The sequence below is a fragment of the Phoca vitulina genome, unplaced genomic scaffold, assembly GCF_004348235.1.
Source record: "Phoca vitulina isolate PV1807 unplaced genomic scaffold, GSC_HSeal_1.0 scaffold9, whole genome shotgun sequence".
In the NCBI taxonomy this organism is placed as follows: domain Eukaryota; kingdom Metazoa; phylum Chordata; class Mammalia; order Carnivora; family Phocidae; genus Phoca; species Phoca vitulina.
In genome coordinates this window covers 21,388,207-21,412,382 of record NW_022589712.1, presented here as the reverse complement: position 1 = coordinate 21,412,382, position 24,176 = coordinate 21,388,207, and the positions used below count along the sequence as shown (strand labels likewise).

At 40.6% G+C, this 24,176-nt stretch overlaps 1 protein-coding gene across 1 annotated transcript in view; it reads left to right on the top strand.

Moving 5' to 3' along the window:
- The first annotated feature begins 1,048 nt into the window (after nucleotides 1-1,048).
- Nucleotides 1,049-24,176, top strand: part of STX11 (syntaxin 11) — a 37,778-nt gene continuing 14,650 nt past the window's right edge. Inside the window, exon 1 of the mRNA XM_032407736.1 lies at nucleotides 1,049-1,241. The gene's annotated coding sequence lies outside the window, so the exon portion shown is untranslated. The remainder of the gene's footprint in view (nucleotides 1,242-24,176) is intronic.

Here is a 24,176-nt window from a genome sequence, read left to right as displayed (position 1 = left end):
CAAGAGTGTATACTATCAATATGATTTATGACTGTTAATGTTGACCTTGATCATTTGGCCAAGATCGTGTTTTTTAGGTGTCTCCATTGTGAAGTTACTCTTTTTCCCCCTTTCCATACCTTACATTTTGGGATTAGTCACTTTGAGCAAGGAGTGGGAAGTTGTGCTTCACATAAACTTTTACAAGTTCTTCTGCATCTCCTCTCCACCATTTATTTATTCATTCAACTACTTATATCATTAGGAACTCATGGATTTTCTTTTTACTTTGATTGCAGTCTACTACCACTATTTATTTTGTTGCTCAAATTGTTCTAGCTTCAGCCATTGGGAACTCTTTCAGTTGGCTTCTGCATTTCTCTGAAAATTCCCCATCAATGAAGCCTTTTTTTTTTTTTTTTTTTTAGCATTTCCTAACTTTTGAGCCTCAGTCTTATTTTTCAAGATACTTACCACCATTTCGCGTAATATACCCTTTATCCGTTTATCTTTCCGCACTGGAATGCCAGGTCTTCGAGGGCAGGGTCTTGGAGCTATTTTTAACCAGGGTAGTATCCTCAGTCCTTGAGTGGACACTCAGTTGGTACTGAATGAATGAATGTACCCGGCTGGGGCTCAGGGCTACTTGAGAGGGGTGAGTCGGAGGGGGCTCTGGCAAGACCGTGCTCAGCCTCCCTGCCCGCCTCCTGGCGGGTCCCATCAGGTGCAGGGCCGGCCCCAGCCTCTCGCACTCACACCCACACTCAGAACCGGCTGCACGGGTCCGGCTGGCAAACGTCACCAGCGCCAGGGGGATTCCCGGGGAAAGTCCGGTGCCTCCGGCCCCCCTCCCCACACGGGGGTGGGGGAGCGGGTGAGGTGCCTCGGTCAGCACGCGGAGAGGGCCTGTGGGCGCCCATGAGAGGGGTGGCGGCTGGAGCTGACCCGCAGGGGCGCATGGACTCCGGGAGGGGCGGGGACGGACGCGCGGGCGGCCGGCGCAGTCGTCCCGGGGCGGGGCCTGCTCCCCCAGCTGCGGGCGCTGCAGACACCAGGGGCTGGGCCGGCGGCGTCCAGATGCGGTGGCGGCGGCGCGGAGCTCGGGCGGCTGAGGAAGAGCCCAGTCCCCGCCGCGGGAGGCGCCGGGAGCCTCGCCGCCAGGAGTCGCGCGACAGGTTTCCTTCCTTCTCACGACTCCCAGCGTAGGACCGGCGCCCGCGCAGGACAGGGCTTCCCGGTTCGCGCGCTCGGTCCTGTTCCTGGTTCGTTTTTTCCCTTTGTACCTCTTTGTCTCTCCTTAACTGGCCCAGGAGCGAGGATGCGCCCCGCTAGGCTGTGCGCGGAGAGCCGCGGGGGACGCCGGGGTGGCCTCGCTGGCTGGGCTTCGAGGGATGTCTTTGGGGGGATCTCGGGTCCGGCCGCGGTGCTCACGCCGCCGCCTCGCGCCTCAGCGAACTCGGCCCTGGGTTTCTCATGTACAGCGGAGTGACTTTTTTTTTCTCTCAGTGGGCAAGGGACTACGCATTTAGGGCTGCATTGAAATTACTTCGGGTACCTGTTGATAGGCTTCCCTTACAAAGTGTGCACCTAAGACTACTTTGGTTTTAAGTCGAGAGGCTGAAGTTCTTTTGAATTACCGGGGCCATTACTTCGGTGCGATCACCTGTTCACTTCCTATTTTATTTTTATTAATCAATTAATTTATTTATCAACTTATTTATTTATGAGAGAGTGAGCGGGGGGAGGGGCGGGGGGGCAGAGAGAGAGAGAGAATCTCAAGCAGGCTCCACGCGCTCAGCGCAGAGCCCAAGAGGGGGCTTGATCTCCAGGACACTGAGATCATGACTTGAGCCAAAATTAAGAGTCTGCCGCTTAACCAACTGAGCCACCCAGGTGCTGTTCACTCCCTATTTTAGGATGCACTTTCTCAAAAACACCAGAATGGGTACTTCTTGACTTGAACTTGACAATATGACTCAGGAGCCAGGAAATACGGAGAAATTGATATTGCCTTGAGATAGTTCCTTCCAAGCCCACATAAAAAAGACTTTATTTTTAGAAGAATGAAGACAAGAAATAGTGGCAAGGTGACTGCCAGAGCCACACAGCCCTGAGAGGGAATTCTAGACTCCTCTGACAATAGCTGAGATGTGTATTACTTCCTGTGGTTCTCATGCACTTGTTGAAGCCATTTCTCAGCAAAGGGAGGAGTTGTTATTTCCACACGGGTATCCAAAAATGACTCACAGGGCTGCTCTTTTAATTGTGAGACTTTGTTAATGAACTTTTGAAAAGTGAGGTTCACTCTGGGTGTGTGTAAAGTAAGACTAAGATATAAAGTGCGTGCACTGCTAAACTGGGGCTGGTGGTATAGGAAGTAACAGTTCAAGTTTTCAGTTTCCTAAAGCACCTGATGGTACAGCCTACCAGCTAGGGTCACTAGGCTGATGTAAGATAACCATTCAAATCATGTGCTTTGCTGCAGAGGCCCAAGAGAAAATTAAGTTCATTGTTCAATAACCAAGTGTTACTACTTTCACTGGTATGGTATGGTAGAAATATGTCATTTTACATAGTGATTGAATGTCACTCTCTGAATCCAAATATTTTGGACAGTTTGTCTTTAGTAAATTAGTGCCACATGAAAATATTTGAAATGGTGGATACCTGTTGGAGGTGAGATATTAACATATTTAAGCTGATAGGTCCCATTGCAGCTGGGTAGTGGCTCTTGGGAAAGGACTATGCACTGTCTCAACACACAGTAGAGAAGGGGACAGCATCCCTGTTGGAGCTGAGTTGAGCTGAGGTCAGCCCAGCAAACAGTTACCAGGCACCTTCTTTGTGCCACGCTTTTCACAGAGGTGTGGTTATACAATCGTAAATAAGACAGGATGCTGCTGAAAAGGGCCATAAACACTAGTGTGGAAGGTTGGAAAATCCAATGAAGGAGATGGGCACTATGACAAATCTGTGTCCACAGAAGAGCTTCTGTCTTGATATATTTCTGCAGATCTGGGATTTTGAATGAACTGTGTCATCATTGCTGGAAGAATGAGGAAAGTTTTGAGTTTGATCATCTACTTGTCTTTGTAGATAGCCTGTTGTGCTTATTCAGTAAGCATTTCATTCAATGAGTGATTTAACAATGTATTAATTAGAGAGGAATGATTCTTAAAGTGTTTGAATTAACCATATTTCATATTATTTATAACCATGTAAAAAGAAACTGAGCCTGTTATTACCCCTAGACAGTTGCAGGCACTTAGAGTTACTTACCTTTGAAAAACAGAGTGGCTAGTTAATGGCCTATAACTTTATAACACCATATTGAAACAACTTTCTGATTATTGCTTTTTTATAGTTCAAATCAATCTTTTCCAACACATCATTGCTGTACAAGTCAAAATGACTAAATCTCCTGTGTCACAGTTTATTGTTGAGATTGAAGTCTGCTGAGGTACTTTTGGACTTGATGCCAAAATATTTGCAATTTCTACAATTCCATAAGGTATTCCAACTAGTGGGGGAAACAATGCTAAACTTGAGACAACTCATTCTCAATTTCCATATTTCATTTCTCCCTCAAGGGTGTCAAAGTTACTTTTTCTATGAGAAAGAAAGGATTGAGTGTGTTCTTCATCATTGTACTCCCTGACCTTGGTACAGGCATTACTCATGGCAGGTGTTAGGAAGTATTTATTGATTAAATAATGAGCCTCAGTGTAAGAGGGGGAGCTGTCGGGCAGATGGAGGGATAGTTGACCCAGCGGAAGGATCAGCGCTGTGCTGTTAGGGAACTCCAGCCTGGTCAGTATGGGCACGGGGTGAGGGTTAGGGAGACAGACTGGGCCACATTACAAAGTCCCATGTGCCATGTTGGACCTGTGACTTTATCCCATAGAAGACTTCAGCAGGTGACTGATATTGCCAGATATGTGTTTTGGAAAGACAATTCAGAATCAAGATGGAGAATAGATTGGATGAGCACAACACCAGCCTTAGGGAGACACACAGGAGATTACTGTAATATTTGAGAAGAGAAATTGGAGAAGGCTTGAGTCAGGCAGTGATAGTGAGGAGTGGAAAAGAGGGAAGGAGCTGACATGTCTAATAGGCAGAACTTGGCCACATCTTTAGGGGTGGGCAGTGAGGGAGAGGAAGGAGTTTAGGATGACTCCTACATTCCTAGTTAATGACTAGGATGGGAACCTAAGTAGAAGAATAGGTTTGTGCTAAAGGACCATGAGGCCCTTATACAGTGCTTGGCACATAACCAGTGCTCATTAAAATTTTTGAATGAATAATAATAGCTAAAATGTATAGAGTGCTTATTAGTGCCAGGGACTATTCTAGGCTCATTATGTGACTTCAGTCTTCTACTTCTCATTGCATCTCTGTGAGTTAGGTACTACAATTGACTGCTTTTGACAGGTGAAGTAAGCGTAATGTTAGTAACTGATAGAGCTAGCAATTGATCCCATGCACTTGGTTCCAGAGCTTACATTCTGAACCACATTGCTTTGACATGGTATCTCTAAGAATGAATGAATAAATGAATGAATGAATGAGTGAGTGAATGAGTAAGTGAATGAATGAATGAATGAATGAAGTCTCAGACACTGTGGTATACTCAAATTGGAGTCATTGTCTTGATGCCAACAATTCTTTCTCGTCCAGGGATGGCCCAATATATAAGATGGGCCCTCAGTGGCCCTATTGTGCTGCATGGCATCGCTCCCCCTACCTTCACCCCTAGATATATTTGGTTGATCTAAGAATAAGCCTAGAAACTTCCCTTATCTTTACACCCCACCCTGAAGTATTTAATCAGTTGCTCCTCACAGTCTGGGGAAAGCAGCTTTTTCTGCCCGAGTGTCCTGTCTCCACGCTTTAATAAAACCACCATTTTGAACTAAAACAAAACAAAACAAACAAACAAACAAACAAAAAAACAGAAGGAATAAGCCTAGAATAATCAGAAAATTTCTCCTGGGAATTTGAAACACTTTTATGGAGACTCACTCTGGCTGTGAGTTTCCAGAACTTCAACAAATGTGTCTTGAGAGCTGCCTTGATTGCCACTTTCCCCAAACGCTGAATGTTCACTGCTTTGCATTTCTTGGATGTAGTCAGTGATCTGTTGCAGAAATCTGTAGTATTCCTCTCGTGGGGAAACAGAGAGGTTGGCCAGGGGATATTAATCTACAGAGCAGGGTCCGATGGTAGAAGAATTGCTAACAAATTCAGGCAGGTGCATAACTCCAAATCTTACACTCCCGGTTTGTGATCTACCTTCTGGGGCCTGTTTTATTCTGGTTTTACCCCGAAGCAGGTCTTGCCTCTAACTTCCAGAATCTTACTAAGTGAAGCTGGCCTGCAGTGTCCCCTGTCTTCTTGATTATAACTAGGCAAAATGACTCAGATTTCTAGGGGTTGGGACCTATTTTCTATTTTTAGTATCCAGATAGATTCTTTTGGTCCCAGTAAAGGTATTTTTGACAAACAAGCCAAGCTCCCCACTTCCCCCCAAAATCTGGCCTCAGCTCTTCACTGTTCTCATTATTTCATGAGTTAGATTAAGATTTTGATATTTGTTCAGCAAGCAGGGTCTAATTATCTTTTTCTCAAAAACCTCTACTTTGAACTATTTAAGGATTATAAATACTGAATTAATGTTCTACCTAAACTGAATCAGCAAACTCATCTTAAGGTTGAAGTTTTAAAATATTTTCTCTGTGCATGAAGGAGATGTTTCATTCAGGATCTCTTCAGGCTTAACAGGAAAACAAGGTATTTATAGCTTCCCCCTATATGGGGAGACACTATATGGGGAGACATGTCTTTCCACTATATGGAAGACACGAAGCCTTCTGGAATGATCCAACCCACATGATCACCCCTTGTTCTGAATTCCTGTATGCCTATCTGTAATTCATTCAGTACTCAAATAATAAGAAAGGGAAGGATTTTGGTTAATATTTCATGTGGGTTTGTCTTGCCTCTTCTTTTTAACTGTGGTTTCTCTGAGAGCAGAGAATCACTGAAGTTGGGGGCTTTCATAAGTCTCTCAGCTTCCTTCCAGTTATAATCATTCTGTGAGTTTTGCTGATAATAAAGCCATCTGTCAGATTAAGTCGTTCATTAGCCACTCCTTCTGAGTCTGTGAATACCAGACATTATTTGTATATCTCATTTAAGTTCTTGGTAAGGCTCAGTAATTTGGTAATTTTTAATATAAAGCATAGTTTTAGAATTGATAATTTCCACTTATTCTTCTTGAACTAACTCAGTGTTTTCAACTTCATTTGTGTATTGTGTTTTTTTTTTTCTTTTCTTTTTAGTAGATACAGTATCAAGGTAATCCAGAAAATACTTAGTTGCCTGGAAAAGTATTCCTCATTTTATATACTTGTTTCTCTGTTCAAAGATGTAAAAGATATTCCATTACTCATTGCGTAACTTATTGGGTAAAAATGTGAATTCTGACTTTACAGAGGAGTGGAAATTGCTCTGTTGCTGTCTTCATATGGAAACAGAGTGAACAAATATTGTTCTGTCTTCTCTTTCAGTTTCAGGATCGTGGTAGAGCACATCTGACCTGACTTTATTTCTAATTTTTTTTATTTTGTGCCTAGCTGTATTGATTAGTAACACAAATCTCTTGATTTGAGAAAGTAGCATCCAGTGTGTAAGCCGAATGGTATCATATTGGTAGATATCCTACATCCTTCTTCCTTCTGCCTTGATTACTGCATGGTAAACCAGGATATAGAGATGTTAGATGATAGTATGATGTAGCTCTTCTTTAGTTACAAAGTACTCTCATATATGTTTTCTCTTTTAATTCTCATAAAAACCTGGCAAAACAGAAATAGTAAGTATTATTGTTGTTGTCATCTGTATTCGAATTCTATACTTGAGGAAGGACACACTTGGAGAAATTAAGTGACCACTGGATTACCCAAGAAGTCAGGTACAGAGGCCCACTACACTGTGCTGTCAGTGCTTGACTGAAAAGGCAAGTTCAGCAACTTCGGTCACATTCCCTGCAAATAGACTGTGAGGTTTGCATACAGGAGGTTTATCAGAAGATGCTGTGGGAACAGCACTTGTCAGGGAGAGAGAGCCTCAGGATTATGCAGAGGGAGAGACTGAACTTCAGTGCATGTACAATGGGGGCCTCAATAGCAGGAAACTTTGGAGCAGGAATGGCCCTTCAGAATTGTTCCGCAAGCAGGGGAGCTAGTCATCTGCATTCCCTGCATTGACAAGTCACTGGATATGGGCTACACCCAGGCATGAGGTGCAGTCTTGGACTGAGCAGCTTCCTTCAGTCAAAGGCAATTCCTGGAGCTCTGAGCCTTCAGTAGCCAACATTTCTGGCAATTAGGGGAATGAGGGCCTTGGTCCTGAAGGGGATCAGAATATCACATCATCCACAACCATTGTATGGAAGAAAGTATTCTCCTCTGCTGCAGCCTTGTTTGTGTCTTTCCGACCCAGACTGTTGCCCTGCTGAGTGGAGCCCAGAAAGTTGGCATTTTTTCCAAGGCCCTTAAGGATTTAGAATAGCTGACCAGATAGCAAGAAGACAACGTAGGCTTAATTCTAGGAAGATGAGGAGCAGAAGGGGAACCCAGTGAGGGAAGGCTGGGATGAGTGGCGTGTAGGTGCCTCATAGAAAACTAACTTCTGATCCCACGGCTAACAAAAAGCCCTTGGCTGTCCAGACCCAGAACAAAAGTGTAATGCATACTGGCCTTTGCTGTGATTCTGGGCTTTACCATTGTTGAGTGGCAAACAATTTTGTGATATTAACCTACATTTTCTCTCTCTTTTCTCCCTTCTTCCCTCTCTCATCTTTCTACACCTTTGAAAAGCCCCAGACCAGTCCAGTGACTCTCAATATGTAGCCTGTAGATTATAATCTTCAGAATTACTTGGGATCTTTAAAAACAACCCCCCAAACCAAACAACAACAACAAAGAAAACAGAAAGTCCAGGCCCACATTTGATATCTATTGAAACAGAATCTTTAAGAGTGGAGCCTATGAACTGATATTTTCAAAAAATTTTCTACAGATGACTTTTATACATACTATATTTTGAGAACCACTGACCTAAGCTGTTATGCTTTTGATGGTGACCAAGCCTAGTGGGATTCTTCAAATAAGAAGTTATGAAAACTGTGGAACAACAGAGGAACACATGAGCCTTAATTCCAGCAGGTTTGATAGAACAACACTTACCCCTTGTCTTTCATAGCATATCTCTGGTGTGGCCATGAAACACTGTCCCGAATTCCTTGGCTGGTTTTGCCCCAGATTGCTGGAAAGAGAGAGGGATGAGTCTGACTTGGCCTTTTACTAGCTGGGTAAGAGAGGCCAAATTCCTCGAATAGTCATAGGGGAGAAGTCAGTGAATTTATAGGAATCAGTAAACTTTCTAGTAGAATTAGAAGATTCTAAGAAATTTTATCTCAGATGAAGCTTTGAGGTGCTATCTTATAACTTTAAATGACCATCCAATAGGATAAGAAAGAGAACTATGACAAGAAAATATATTATCTTATTCATTGAAATAAGGAATAGTTACTGTTCTTCAAAGGGAAAGGCACTTTTAAACCTACCAATTCTGAGTCTGGTCATTGCAGGAAGTATCAGTCACCTAAAGAAGAGTCTGATAAACTCCTAGGACATTTTGATGCTGTACGCTGGGTGCTCTGGGGTACATGGCAAGCACAACAGGTGCAGCCCCTGTGGAACTTATGGGCAAGCAGAGAGGATGGGGAGTCGAACAGTTAACAATAGCATATAGTAAATATCAGGAAAGAGGAAGTGCCAGAAAGTGTGAGATCATAGAGCCAGTCATCCAGCTTAGTCTAAGCTTAGAGAGTTTCCCATTCTTCTGAAACGTATAAAAATAGAAGCTACAAGGCTGGCTTTGGTTCTAAGACAAAGGGCGTCTTTGTAACAAAGGAAAATCTTTTGGTCTATCTAGTTTAAAATCGACCAATCCTTCGTGTGTGTGTGTGTGTGTCTGTCCAGTATGTAAGCGCACACTTTGGCAAAGAGAGGTCAAGAACATGACTCTTTTATTTAATGAGGAAAATAGATAGCAAGGAGCAGAGAAGGAAGTCTTTTGCATCTCATTTGATGTGCCATTGCTTGAAGTCAATTAATGTTTTAACATGTAATACATAGTAAAAGAAAATACATGTAAAGCTCTGAAAATCATGGGCTTATATCCCAGTTTTTTAAAAGTTAATTTTAAGAATCTGATGACTGTGGCCTTGGAGGGTACTCGGCAGCTTTACCTCCAGGCCCTGTCACAGATCAAGTTTGAAGCACATTTTCTCAGAGGTCAGTGTCTGTTCTCGCTCCTCATCTTCCTGCTTCACATTCTTGGCCCTGGTGAGAGAGGATTCAGCAATGGTGTTGAAGTTCCGAGCCTCTGCCTGTCCTGGCAGCTCACGCTGGGCCCTTGTTCTCCTTTTCTGGGCAGTTTTTGCTCTTTTAGTATTTCTGTATCGGCTTCTTTCTCCCCATAAATTATAAACTTCGTCGAGGGCGGGGATTGTGATCTCTGGATTTTTAAATCTTTGAATCTGCAGCAGCTCTTCTATTATACTTTATTACATTAAATAAATAACCTAAAATATAGTATCTGAATTAAGAGGTGATCCCTGGGTTGAGAAAGTAATTAAATTAGTTCTCCATTGAGGACATATTTCTTGTTTAACCTGCTATCACAAAGCAAATATGCCAAGTGCTAATATTTGCATATTTATCCTGTGAATGTCTACTTTAATTACTAAAAATACCATCCACTTGGCTGAGTGTAGGGAAGGGAGGATTAAGTCATCATGGAGCAGCACTTACTAGGTGTAGATGGAGGTATGGGTCTCGCTTAAGTCAACATAGACATATGTTCACACCATAACATTGGAATAACATTGATACTAAAAATTAGAATTAAAAACCATAGTGCAGGGGCTCCTGGGTGGCTCAGTTGGTTAAGCATCTGCCTTTGGCCAGGTCATGATCCCAGGTCCTGGGATCAAGTCCTGCATCAGTGTCTGCTCAGTGGGGAGTCTGCTTCTCCCTCTCCTCTGCCCCTCCTGCTTGCTCTCTCTCAAATAAATAAATAAATAAATAAAATCTTAAAAAAAAACATAGTGCAAGTGAAAACATAACTCAGGCTTAAAGTGTGACTTTCAGTGAACAGACATGTGATGTCCTATTATGACCATTTACCGTGTTTTCTTAGATCTTTCTTCCCATGCTTTGGCATGTTCCTTGGTTTATTTCAAGTATGAGTCAATTTACGCTCTTATTTTTTTGTCTGGCTTTTACTGTAAATACTGTATATATTGAGTACATGAATGGTTAGGAAATCATTCTCGACATTTGTTCTTCTACTTTCTATTTTGTGTAGTTCAAACTTGACTTATTACTGAAGTACAGGTTATGAGTCAGGCCACTGTGAATCTGGTTGGATACTTTGGTAATTGTAAATTAGTTCAACTTTGATATTTTCATTAAGAATTGGAATTTTTTAATAAAAGGCTATGTTGGTAAAATGAAATATTTTCTCCTTTTGAAAACTCTTTAGAAGTTGGAGTTTGTTCCCTAAAGAATCAAAATGCTGGTAGTGTCAACTCATCTGAAAGAGGAAAATCCCAGTTAGTCAGTATGTTTTTGTTGTTGTTTAATTGGAAAATTTGTCAAGTTAATTGCCTTTTGTTGAAACTTAGAGTGCTATAGACACTTTCTCCTTTCTGTTGACATCTACTTACCTATACCCACCACTGATAACACCATGAACACAGAATAAGGATTTTTAAAAATTTATTTTTAATTGAAGCATAGTATATAAATATTGTATTAGTTTTAGGTGTACAACATAGCAATTTGACATTTATATACATTACAAAATGCTCACCACAATAAGTATAGTTACCATCTGTCACCATGCAACATTATTACAATATTATTGGCTGTATTCCCTATGCTATACTTTACATTCCTGGTGACTTATATATTTTATAACTGGAAGTTTGTGCTTCTTAATCACCTCCAACTACTTCTCCCATCCCATCACCTCCCACACCTCTGGCAGCACCAATTTGCTCTCTGTATTTATGAGTCTGTTTCTGTTTTGTTTTTTCATTTGTTTTGAAATCATACAGTATTTGTCTTTGTCTGACTTATTTCACTTAGCTTACTTTAGTACCCTCTGTGTCCATCCATGTACACAAAGTGTGTTTTTATTTTCTATTCTTTCCATCTAGTCCTAGTAACTAAAGCATCGATAAATCTTATATTCTGATTTCCCCACTCATTTTTGGCTAAGATAATAAGTCTAAACTAAAGTATTGTTTTTAATTTGTATTTATTTGCTAAATAGTAGATGATAATTTCATATTTTTATTAAGAATATTTTGTCTCCTGTGAAATTCCTTTCTACATATTTTGCTCAATAATTTATTGTCATGTTATTTTCTTACCAGTTGGGATTGTCTCTGCACATAATATTGAATACCTACACAATGTTTATTATGTTTCGTGCAAATATTTTCTTCCAGTCTCTTGCTTTAATCCTTAATATTTGTTATTCTTTTTTCTGCATTTCTTGCATAGCCTCACATCTTATAGAAAGTTATTTTCCCAGAGTACTGATGTTCAACTTTACTTTCTATTAGTATTTCTGTTTGATTTTGCATTTTTAATTCTTTGATGTCCCTGAGCATAAAAGGATTAGAGAGGAATAAATTCTTGCTACTCAATTATACCAGCCTAGTTGCTTAATATTCTTCTCCTTCACTATTACTTTTTGATGGTATGCCTCTTCATATACTAACATTTTACATATAACTGATCTATTCCTCAATGTTGTGTTCATGTCCACTAATCTAATTTTTATGTTTGCAAAATTATTATGCTTTTAATTATTGTCTTATGACAAGTGGTAATATCTGCTAGGGCGCTCCCCATTTCACGAGTGCTATTTTCTTTTCAATTTATAAAAAACTTTAATCATTTATTATTTGAGTTTCATTTAAGGATCATTTTCTTTTTTAGAATTTTTTTTAACCCTGGCAGGAATTTTGGATTTAGTTCAGTCAAAAAAATTAACTTGGGGGAGAATTCCAGATTCCATTTATAAATGCATCTAAATGTTCATTCTAAAGTGGAATCTGTAAAGAGATGGTTCTCTAAGAAAAAGAGAGAGAAAGAAGTAAGCAGGCAGGATGGAGAGCTTCTGGTTACCCCTCAGCCAGAATTTACAGCATTGCCCTTTTAGCTAGTGTTTTTGATTTCCGAAAGCCTATTTTGTTCTTTTTTCTTGCTTGCTTCTCTCTCTCTCCTTCTCTCTCTCTCTCTTTCTCTCTCCCTTCCTTGCTTTCCTTTCTCTAGTTTTTAATTTTATCAAACATTCATACATCATTAAAGATTCAACTAGTTCTATAAAACTAATGAACAATGAAAGTCTAATGAAAAAGGTTCAGGGGCGCCTGGGTGGCTCAGTCAGTTAAGCGTCTGCCTTCAGCTCAGGTCATGATCTCAGGGTCCTGGGATCCAGCCCCGCATTGGGCTCCCTGCTCAGCAGAGAGTCTGCTTCTCCCTCTTCCTCTGCCTCTGCTGCTCCCCCTGCTTGTGCTTTCTCTCTGTCAAATAAATAAATAAAATCTTAAAAAAAAAAAAGAAAAGAAAAAAGGTCTCTTTCTATTTCATCTCCCTCTCCCCCAAGGCACATATGTTTACTATACCTTTTCTTTATTGTGTTTACTATGTTTACTGATTCTTTTGGTATTTATATTTATATCTCTAAATAACATGCTTCTATTACTATTTCTTGATTTTTCCATTTTGGGCATTATCTGTTGATTTCCCTGTACAGAAGATAATGATTTAGCTCATTTTAGCCCTCACTGCCAGAGATATGCACCTCTCTTATTCCTTCATCCCATCCTCCCAATACAGCAGAATCCTAATTTGAGTTAGATCAGTATTTAATAATTATATGCTTATGATTATGAGCATGCTAATCACAGGAGATCCATGTTTTATATCAAGATTACTCTCCTATAACCACATAATCTGTTTTTACTTTCCTGGAGGTTAATTGTCTGGGTTTGTTGCTGTTTTTGTTAGTTTAGTTTTATTTATACTTACAACCTATTCAATCCCAAATTGTCTAAATCTCCTCCCAAGAAATTTTGACCCATCAGTAATTCTGAGTTTCATCTTTCTGAAGAAATCTCTCGTGTCACCTACTTACCTAATCTAGACAGATGGTCTTTCCAGTCAGGTGCCCAGCTCTCATCTTAGAGTTTCCCTTTGCCATCATCCTGGGCTGCTCTCTGCCTCTCTCCTCTGCTGGATTTCAGGTTAAGATTCTATAGTCTGTGTCTTTTTTGCTTCACTTCCCTGTTTTGTTGGAATGCATTCCCCAGTCTCTTCCTGAGAAAGAACATAGGAATCTGTTTTTGAGACTTTGTCTATCTGAACATGTTTTTATTCTACTTCGTATTTGATTGATGGTTGGCTGAGCTTAGAATTCTGGGTTGAAAAAGTATTTTCCTCAAAAGTTTAAAGGCATTGTCCCATTATTTTTTAGTTTCCAGTGTTGCCATTTAGAAGTCCAAAGCGTCTTGACTCTTGATGCTTTGTAGGTGATCTGTTTCTTTACCCACCCCCCACCACCTTATGATGTGTTCTCTCTGAAATTCTTGTTATTCAGAATTGGAAATTAAAGTACTGGACCTCCAAATTCCTCATCATCTCTTTATTATTATTATTTTTAAAGATTTTTAAATTTATTTTACAGAGAGAGAGAGAGCAGACAGTGAGAGAGCACGAACTGGGGGAGGAGCAGAGGGAGAGGGAGAAGCAGACTCCCCGCTGAGCAGGGAGCCCAGTGCGGCTTGATCCCTGGGCCTTGAGATCATGACTGGAGCAGAAGGCAGACTCTTAACCAGCTGAGCCACCCAGGCGTCCCAATTCTGTTTATTATTTTTAACCTCTTTATTTTTTCCTTTGCACTTTATGGAGAACATCTCTCATTCTCCTGCCTGTAGAATATGGGTCGCTGTGCTGGACAATAGGTGAAAGAGGAGGACTTGGAGGTCCACATTTCATATAAAAAAACATTCTCCTCATCCTCCTCTCTTCAGATAAGTACCTCTCTCCTGGTATAGCTTCAGAGTCTAGCCTGTACTCTCCTGCCAAGGGGGGATAAGGGGTGACAGGTCCTTTCCCTTCTTAAAAAGGCTTTCACCAAACTTAGTTGTTACTCCACCATCACCTCCCTTTTCAGAGGTACTCGGCCTTTCGTTCTGATTCCAGGGTATTTATCTCATGGTTGTTTCTTGGTCTTCTCCACTGTTAGCTTAGGATTCAACTTTTTAAAATATCTGCTAGGCAGGGGCACCTGGGTGGCTCAGTCGTTAAGCGTCTGTCTTCGGCTCAGGTCATGATCCCAGGGTCCTGGGATCAAGCCCCGCATTGGGCTCCCTGCTCAGCGGGAAGCCTGCTTCTCCCTCTCCCACTCCCCCTGCTTGTGTTCCCTCTCTCACTGTCTCTCTCTCTGTTTCAAATAAATAAATAAAATCTTAAAAAAAATAATTGTTTAAAAAAATAAAAATAAAATATCTGTTAGGTTAGTTATCTCTCGCCCACTTGCTTTACAGCTTCCAGAATCTTATTGTTGCTCTCTTCTCTCCGCTCTTTCTCCCTGTTGGCTTATGCCGTTGTGAAAGTTCTTTTAGTAGGATTTTGGAAGGGAGCAGAAATACTGTTTAATTTACCATCTTATCCAGAATATAGAGGTCATCTTTAAAAATACAAATGTGTTTTCTAGAATGAGTGGTAAATTAAGCTACAAGCACATAAGAACAGATATATTCATCAAAATAGCTATTATTGCCTTAAAAAGTAGAGACTGAACATAGGACTGGGATGTTTAAGTGGGTAAGTTTGGATTTGCCTGAGGAGTAGGGAGGGGTGAGGGTCATCTCTGCTTGGAGGGCATGTCTAGAAGGAGGGCAGGATAAAATGGCCATAGTGGTGTTTCTTTAGGCCAAGATAGATTGGGGGCAGTAAGTAAAAAGCAAATAACTCAACTATCATCTACAAATTTTCTGTTGATGTTCATGGAAAGTGTGTATGTTTACCATCAGGAGTAAAACCGTAAGTATGCATTTGTTGAGAATTCACTCACTGTGCGTCAGGCACCTCACTGAGCACCCCTTGAGGTTGGTAGTGTTATTCCAGTTTGCTCAGAGCAAATTGGGGGTTCAATGCAGGTTTATTAGACTTTGCTTCCTCTTTTAAATAGTAAACTATTATATCTTTGTGTCATAGTTGACAACAGTTGTTGAAACTAAGAAACTTTTTGTCATTGCACAGAAAACCGAAGTTGTAGCTCCCTCATTATCTTCAGAGTTCTGTCTTTAAGTGTGTCAAAAATCAGGAAGTTGCATAAGTCGGTTTTGGTTTCAGCTCTGTCTGTACTTTAAGTATATCAGAAGCTTATTTGACATTTCTTAATTTGCATTTTTTTCTTTAAAAGTGCTTTCTGGGGCGCCTGAGTGGTTCAGTCGGTTAAGCGTCTGCCTTCGGCTCAGGTCATGATCCAGGGTCCTGGGATTGAGCCCCGCGTCGGGCTCCCTGCTTGGTGGGGAGCCTGCTTCTCACTCTCCCTCTGCCTGCCACTCTCTCTCTCTGTCAAATAAATAAAATCTTTAAAAAAAAAAAAGTGCTTTCTATAAGTTTTTTTTTTTTTTTTCTGTTGTTGCTTATCTAAAAAAATACTTTGAAGGGACTGAGACCACATCTCTTTTGCTAACCTTATCCTCTCATATTGCCTGGCACATGGTAGGTACTCACCAAATACCCGTTGAATAAACACATAAAAGTCTCTCTCATAGTAGCCCAGGCAAACACATGCGTCCTGAAAGATATGCACAAGAACAGCAATCCCATAGCTTATTTTATGAATGTTACTTAAAAGCTAGTTAACAGGGTGCCCAACTTGGTTTATAAAAATAAAATAAACCTAACATGACATCATTTCTATGCTGTTATAAATATTTTAGCTAATAAAATTGAGATATTTTAATATAATGCTAAAATCTAATAAATGCTCAACAGAAAGTTATGGTACTTAGAATTATATGCATTTTATGGTTGTTGGAATTAATCTACAAGGATATTGACAGTCTGTGCATGGGGGAATAGATAAAATTATTCTTTAGCTAGAGAATTTTCCGCAATTTTGGATAGGAATTTTTTTAAAGATTTTATTTGTTTATTTGAGAGAGAGGGTGAGAGAGAGAGAGCAAGCAAGGGGAGTGGCAGGGAGAGGGAGAAGCAGACTCCCTGCTGAGCAGGGAGCCCAATGCGGGACTCAATCCCAGGACCCTGAGATCATGACCTGAGCTGAAGGCAGATGCTTAACCAACTGAGCCACCCAGGCACCTGACAGATAGGAATTATCTATTGATTCCAATTATGAATATTACCAATACCACTGTAAAGATGCAACTTCCCTTTTATTCAAAATGGAAGCTCCCACATAAGGGAAATTGTAAATTCTGTTAATATTAAAACATCTGTAAGATTACTTCTCAGCACCTAAAGGTATTGATTCTACATAGCACTAAACAGCACAACTGCTACGTGGAACGGTTTTTATTGGGGTAAATGTGTAAGAAGTTTGGTCAGCTCCTGCTTTCTAGTTTGTTACTTTTGTTTTGCAAGGAGCTGTTGTTTGTCTTCTTCGACAGGGATAATGTGAGATATTCATTTTGAAATAAAAGTTTTCATTATAAAGGAGTTTGTTCCCTTGTCCCTCCTTCATACAGTAAATGAAAAACATCAACTCCTACTTTGCTGTGGTTCTGAGTGAATATAGGGCATTAATATTCTGTCCCCTGAGTAGTTTAATAATATAGAACCTGGTAATAGAATAGTTGTGTGGTGTTAGAGGATCACTTTAGATCACATGGTCTGTACGTGTTTCTTAAGGGGTAGTACTTGTAGTATTTTGAATAAACTACCTAGGGCAGTAAACTGATGATGGATGGCAATGGTAGAACATAATAATTTCTAATACCACGTTTGTAAAATACTTTCAGATATATAGAGTGCTTTCATGTGCATTACTTACATCATTTAATGATCTCCTCCACCCCTACCTTCCCCCAAAAAGACCCTTATGAGATAGGTAGTGTCATTACCATTTTACAGGTGAGGAACCTGCCACTCCAAGTCATGCGAAGTTTTGCTCGACTTTATACAGCTGGAGATGGAAGTGAGGATAAGTCCTCTGATGGCTAGCTGAGCACCCTCTCTCCTACACCACATTTGCTTTCAGGACTCATGTGAGCTAGCTGAGGGGCAAGACTTCTTCCCTCCATGGTCCTGTATCCAACTGGAAAGCAAAACAAAGCCTACCACTACTAACAACAAAACTTTACTTACTATTGGGGTGGGGAATAGGGCTTACCTTCGTGAGACATGTATGAGGGAGATGCTCAGGGGATGTTTACTGAATTAAAATTATTTATCTGCTCCCCAAAGAAAACCTGGTCACTGACTTTATAAACACTGAATCTTGAAGATAGCGGTCCTCAGACTGACAGAACCCCTTAAGACTCTTCTACTGTCTCTGGGATGTGTGGAATTGGGATCACCATTTTGAGATTCTTAAACATGAAAGCAAAAAAGAAGGATTCTATTCCTTTTTAGAACTTCCTTCCCCTTTCCAGGTTGTTTTCATTGTTCCTGATTTCACCTGCACAAAAATGTTAGTGGTAGAGAATACAGAGGGACATGCCCTACAGGCCTGCATCCCTGAGGGATGCCTCTGGCAGGAAGAAACCCCAGAGAACTCCTATGGTTTACTGTGGAACCATTCCATATTTCACAGTGTCAGGATCAGTTCTGAATGTTGTCTCTTAAGTATTCACAACCTTATAAAATAGAAAAGAGTCTGGATTGGTTATTTTATATATAGTTATTATATATAGTAGTAGTATTAGATGATGTGAGATTTTTACTTTCCAAGTAAAACAATTCTGTATCATTTGATTTCTCTTCCTCCCCCTTCTTCTTTAAAAAAGAGCATGTGTTGGGACACCTGGGTGGCTCAGTCGGTTAAGCGTCTGCCTTTTGCTCAGGTCATGATCCCAGGGTCCTGGGATGGAGCCCTGCATCAGGCTCCTTGCTCAGGGGGGAGCCTGCTTCTCCCTCTCCCACTCCCCCTGCTTGTGTTCTCTCTCTCTCTGACAAATAAATAAAATCTTAAAAAATATAAATAAAGAGAGGAAAAAAAAACGATGCTAAAAAAAGATTATCTCACACACAAGCAACATCCACAAGAAAGGCCAGAAACTGTTTAGTTTAAAAAATAAAATAAGATAAAAATATAGAAATAAATATAAAAAATAAAAATAAAAATAAAGAAGAGCATGTGTTGCTTTTGTACTCAGAAAAGAAGAGATTTTACAATAAGGGCATTAAAACAAAAATTATTTAAACCGCCAAATATGAGTGTTCACCTATGACTATAGGTGAGATGGGTCATAAACTGTTGGTAGTATATTAGCAAATGCACTATTTATACTAATATTTATACAATTATAGTTGCTGGATATCCTTTGGCTTTTTAAGTGAATTAAAAATCACGAAGAGACAATAACAGCATATAAGAGAGCTTACTCTGCCAGGCACTCTTCGAAGACTTGTACGTGGATTATCTCATTTCATTCTGTCCACCATCCCATGCAGAAGGTATTTATACTTGGGGAAGATAAGGTAGAGAGAAGAAATGTGGCATAAGCAGAGGTTTGAAAAGCACTCATCTATTAGGCGTTGCCCTGTCTTACTGCTGGGAACCCTGAAAGCAAAGCAGTCTAGGCTAGACCCAGTGGTGGTGGAGCTGGCTCAACACTTAGCCACTCTCTTAACATTTCCCTGAGCATATGCGGAATCCTAAGCAGAGTATACAACTCTGAAAAGAAGTACCCTGATTGCCTTTAACAATCTGAGAGGTTAATAGGGCCATAATCAATTTCTGATGTTTCTTCCAAACCTAGTTCACATCCCTCTAATTTTTATTCTTTTTAGTATGATAGCAAGAAACGTCTCTGGTCATTTGGAACATGGCAGTGGACATGTTTGGAAGTTGCATTTTTGTCTGCCCAGTGTTCTTTATTTTGGCAGTCTGAACGACAGACATGATACACTTGAAACTGTCTACCTCCATTTCAGAACTGGCTCTTCAAGTTCTCAGAACCTCTTATCAGACTGAAACTCAGCCAGGGTTAAAAGTGCTGTGTCTTTGTACAGTCCTACCCCCACCACTCAAGCACTCTTACTTAGCATGCTGCATTACTAAACAGTTTCTGGCCTTTCTTGTGGATGTTGCTTGTGTGTGAGATAATCTTTTTTTAGCATTGTTTTTTTTTTTTTTCTCTCTTTACTATGATTATGACCACAATCTTCAAAAGGAAAGGAAGGCTGTCCTCAGACATGTTGAGAAACACATACTCTTTTTTTGTGTATGCTTTATATTAATGTTTGCATACAGTATGAACAGAATATTGTAAATGCACACTGCATTAAAATCCAAGTATGTAAGTGAACCATGATCATCAAGTAGGTGACATAGAGCATCACGACAGTCATATGGTACATGCTGCTTATGTTTGTGTTTTTATTTATTTTTTTACTTCCCTCCCAAAATCAATTTTATTACTTTATTTCTTTATTTTTTATTTACTTTTTTTAATTTAAATTCAATTAATTAACATATAATGTATTATTTGTTTCAGGGGTACAGGTCTGTGATTCATCAGTCTTATATAACACCCAGTGCTCATTACATCATGTGCCCTCCTTAATGTCCATCACCCAGTTACCCCATCCCCCCACCCCCCACCCCTCCAGCAACCCTCAGTTTGTTTCCTAAGATTAAGAGTCTCTTATAGTTCGTCTCCCTCTCTGGTTTCGTCTTGTTTCATTTTTTCCTTTGTTCCCCTATGATCCTCTGCCTTGTTTCTTTTTTTTAATTAATTAATTTATTTATTTTTTAAAGATTTTATTTATTTATTTGACAGAGAGAGACATAGTGAGAGAGGGAACACAAGCAGGGGGAATAGGAGAGGGAGAAGCAGGCTTCCCGCGAAGCAGGGAGCCCGATGTGGGGCTTGATCCCAGGACCCTGGGATCATGACCTGAGCCGAAGGCAGACGCTTAACGACTGAGCCACCCAGGCGCCCCTTGCCTTGTTTCTTAAATTCCACATATCAGTGAGATCATGTGATAATTGTCTTTCTCTGATTGACTTATTTTGCTTGGCATAATACCCACTAGTTCCATCCACATCGTTGCAAATGGCAAGATTTCATTTTTTGATGGCTGCATAATGTTCCTGTGTGTGTGTGTGTGTGTGTGTGTGTGTGTGTGTGTACACGTACCACATCTTCTTCATCCATTCATCTGTCGAAGGACATCTGGGCTCTTTCCATAGTTTGGCTATTGTGGACATTGCTGCTATAAACATTGGGGTGCAGGTGTCCCTTTGGATCACTACATTTGTATATTTAGGGTAAATAACCAGTAGTGCAATTACGGGGTCGTAGAGTAGCTCTATTTTCAACTTCTTTGGGAACTACCATACTGTTTTCCAGAGTGGCTGCACCAGCTTGCATTCCCACCAACAGTGTAGGAAGGTTCCCCTTCCTCCACATCCTTGCCAACATCTGTTTTTTCCTGACTTGTTAATTTTAGCCATTCTGGCTGGTATGAGGTGGTATCTCACTGTGTTTTTTTTTTTTTTAAGTTTACTTTTATTTTATTTTTTATTGTTATGTTAATCCCCATACATTACATCATTAGTTTTAGATGTAGTGTTCCATGATTCAGTGTTTGCGTATAACACCCAGTGCTCCATGCAGAACGTGCCCTCCTCAATACCCATCACCAGGCTAACCCATCCTCCCACCCCCCTCCCCTCTAGAACCCTCAGTTTGTTTTTCAGAGTCCATCATCTCTCATGGTTCGTCTACCCCTCCGAATTCCCCCCCTTCATTCTTCCCCTCTTGCTATCTTCTTCTTCTTCTTTTTTTTTTTCTTAACATATATTGCATTATTTGTTTCAGAGGTACAGTTCTGAGATTCAACAGTCTTGCACAATTCACAGCGCTTACCAGAGCACATACCCTCCCCAGTGTCTATCACCCAGTCACCCCATCCCTCCTACCCCACCCCCCACTCCAGCAACCCTCAGTTTGTTTCCTGAGATTAAGAATTCCTCATATCAGTGAGGTCATATGATACATGTCTTTCTCTGATTGACTTATTTCGCTCAGCATAATACCCTCCAGTTCCATCCACGTCGTTGCAAATGGCAAGATCTCATTCCTTTTGATGGCTGCATAATATTCCATTGTATATATATACCACATCTTCTTTATCCATTCATCTGTAGATGGACATCTTGGCTCTTTCCACAGTTTGGCTATTGTGGACATTGCTGCTATAAACATTGGGGTGCAGGTGTCCCTTTGGATCCCTACTTTTGTATCTTTGGGGTAAATATCCAGTAGTGCAATTGCTGGATCATATGGTAGCTCTATTTTCAACTTTTTGAGGAACCTCCATACTGTTTTCCAGATTGGCTGCACCAGCTTGCATTCCCACCAACAGTGTAGGAGGGTTCCCCTTTCTCTGCATCCCTGCCAACATCTGTCATTTCCTGACTTGTTAATTTTAGCCATGCTGACTGGTGTGAGGTGGTATCTCATTGAGGTTTTGATTTGGATTTCCCTGATGCCAAGTGATGTTGAGCACTTCTTCATGTGTCTGTTGGCCATTTAGACGTCTTCTTTGGAGAAATATCTGTTCATGTCTTCTGCCCATTTCTTGACTGGATTATTTGCTCTCTGGGTGTTGAATTTGATAAGTTCTTTATAGATATTGGATACTAGCCCCTTATCTGATAAGACATTTGCAAATATCTTCTCCCATTCTGTCAGTTGTCTTTTGGTTTTGTTGACGTGCAAAAGCTTTTTATCTTGATGAAGTCCCAATAGTTCATTTTTGCCCTTGCATCCCTAGCCTTTGGAGACATGTCTAGCAAGAAGTTGCTGCGGTCGAAGTCGAAGAGGTTACTGCCTGTGTTCTCCTCAAGGATTCTGATGGATTCCTGTCTCACATTTAGGTCTTTCATCCATTTTGAGTTTATCTTTGTGTGTGGTGTAAGGAAATGGTTCAGTTTCATTCTGCATCACTTCTGGACACTTCTGGGACTTCTCAGACCCAGCTCTTTGCATGTGGATCCTCCTGATCCTGAGACAATGAAAAACAACAACAAAAACCCCCAGTTATCTCCCCATACACACCTAACATAAAATGATGAAATAGGGAAAGAATAACCAAAAGACATAATCCATTAAAGCAAAAACATATTCACAGGATAAAAATAACCATCACAGTTCCATGCCAATTCTATCCAGGTCCGTGTTGCTGGTACCCCCGCTCCTGGGCTAGGGGGTGATTAATTAGGACCCAGTTCTGCGTCTCAGGACTGGTTCACAGCTACCTATTTCTCCACTGCTCCTGGCTCCACCTTCTGAAACATTCCTCTTTTCCCCTAAGAAATGGCTTATTTCTGCTTCTAAATATCTTCTTTAGCCTACTTCCTGCTCATAGGAAAGCGGGCATCCTGAGGCCTCTTTTCCTCTGAATTCTGGCTTGCCTTTGCGCTTATCAGGAAATCCTCCTTAAAACCTTGTGGATTTCCTAAGAATCCCAGAGAGTCCCCCCCCCTAAAACTCATGTCCACACTTTTTTTTTCAAGACAAATCTCTCTCTACTTTGGGCCAAGTGTTACGCTGCCATGAAATCACATGTTTAGGCGTCTCAGAGTCCCTTTTGCCCCGCTGAGAAGGTCTACGAGGCACCCCATTAAATTTTACCAAGGTCTTTATTCTGAGGCCATTTTTTCCTATACAAATCTTTTCTTCCAACTGAAGAGACTGAAGGTAAACGGTTTTATTTTCCAATCTCGTGAATTCTGGCTCTTCTCTCTTTTCTCTACATAATGCTTATTAAGTAGATCATTCAGGTTTTAGCACCCCTCTCTCTTGCAGAACCTTATATGCAGCTAGAAGCACTCAACGAACACTTTCAGCCTTCAGCCTGGAGACCTTTGCAGCTGGATCCAGCCTTCACTGTGTGTGTTTTCAGTCTTCTGTGCTGTCACAGACACTGTCTGGCTGCTGCATAATACGGGTTGCCTTTCCCCCACGGCTGCATAGTTTCCTCATCCCTCTTTCCATCAACACTCACATTTTGCATGCCATTTTCCCAGTTTTTGCTAATAGCTACCTCACAGCTTTTCACCTGCTGTCTGGTCCCAAAGCCATTGCTGAATGTTTTAGATTTTTGTTATGGCAACATGCTACTTCTAAGCACCAATTTCTTTTTTCTCTTTCTCTTTTTTTTTTTTATAGATTGCACAATTTATTAAACCACTGATAGTGGTAAATACATAGATTGTCTCCAATTTCCTAGCAGTCACAAGCTCTTATACTATATCTTTGTATATGTGTCTAATCATTTTATTGCGAATTCCAAAAAAAATGGTAGTGTTAGGTCAAAGGAGATATACATTTAAAATTTAAAAAAAAATTTTTTTAATTTTTAAAAATTTTATTATGTTATGTTAGTCATCATACATTACATCATTAGTTTTTGATGTAGTGTTCCATGATTCATTGTTTGCTTATAATACCCAGTGCTCCATTCAATATGTGCCCTCCTTAATACCCATCACCGGGCTAACCCATCCCTCCACCCACCTCCCCTCTAAAACCCTCAGATTGTTTCTCATTGTTCATCTCCTCCTCCGATTCCCCTCCTTCATTTTTCCCTTCCTACTATCTTCTTTTTTTTTTTTAACATATAATATATTTTTTGTTTCAGAGGTACAGGCCTGTGATTCATCAGTCTTACACAATTCACAGCGCTCACCATAGCACATACCCTCCCCAGTGTCTATCACCCAGCCACCCCATCCCTCCCACCCCCCACCACTCCAGCAACCCTCAGTTTGTTTCCTGAGATTAAGAATTCCTCATATCAGTGAGGTCATATGATACATGTCTTTCTCTGATTGAC